Genomic DNA, 1122 nt, shown 5'->3' with positions numbered 1-1122 from the left:
GAATTAAATTCTAATAACGATGCAGGCTTTATGCCTTGCAAGAGAGTGTTTGTATTTGTACTCTCAACGGATGGTAGCTGTTCTAAACTTGTGACTACTATGCTGTATTCCAAGACCAGCTTTATCCAACAGACACTTACGCTTATATCACGAGATCATCAGCCTGAATAAGGATTGATTTGTCAACCTGGAACTGGCTATGTATGTGATTCAAGGAACACAGGACGGCGGGTCGGGGGTGATTCAAGGAACACAGGACGGCGGTTCGAGTTTAGTTGCAGGAAAGACTACAGTTCTTACCCTGTAGCAGGACCTTTCTTTTGGCCTGTCTTGGCCCCTGAGGCTCGCACCCTCACCGGAGACGGCGGTCAACCAAGTACTAGGAAAAGAGTTTAAGAGGTTTGTCAAGATGGCCGAGAACTGCGGCTTCTTTGAGAAGATCTGCCCCCGCTACTAAATGACGTGGCCACTCACTCTCACCTCGCTTCCTTCTTCCGCCTCTCTTTTCCCTCCTCTCCTCTCCCTCTACATCTGTCTTCCTTTTTCCTTTGTCCGCTTCCCCATTCTTGAGCTGGGCAGCTCAGAAGGTACCCGACCACCGTCTGAGCCACCAGCTGTCCTCTGCGGCTGCCTTCGCAGCCTGTACAAAGGGTCTTTCCTAATCCCCGTCGTAAAGACTGGTTTTTGCAGCGGCACCGCCGCGCCCCATAGCCCGCTGACGGGCGAAGGTTTCACCTGTGAGCGCCTCTGAGCCGATGCCGTGCTGGATGGTGTTTTGTTTACGTTTGTTGGGGGGGGGGGGGGACACCCTAGGATAGTGTTTTGTTTACGTTTTTGTTGGGGGGGAGAGAACTGCGGAGAAGACGTCCACGTTTATTTGGGCCAACCCCACTGTCTGCCTGTACATAGAATGTAGCCAATTAACTAGCTCAGCACGTCCTGTGCCCCGACAAGACCTGAGCGGCTTTTGCCGCTGAACGAAAAATACACTACTACAAATAATACTACTAAGCCTGTCTTGGCCCACTACGACGCAATGGCCACTTTGTGGTTGAAATAAGGTTTTGAGACACCTACGTCAACGCAAACATGTGCATTATGTCATCAAGCCACCACGAGCTT

Source organism: Metarhizium robertsii, assembly GCF_000187425.2.
Source record: "Metarhizium robertsii ARSEF 23 chromosome Unknown MAA_Scf_8, whole genome shotgun sequence".
In the NCBI taxonomy this organism is placed as follows: Eukaryota; Fungi; Ascomycota; class Sordariomycetes; order Hypocreales; family Clavicipitaceae; genus Metarhizium; species Metarhizium robertsii.
This window is presented reverse-complemented; position numbering follows the sequence as displayed.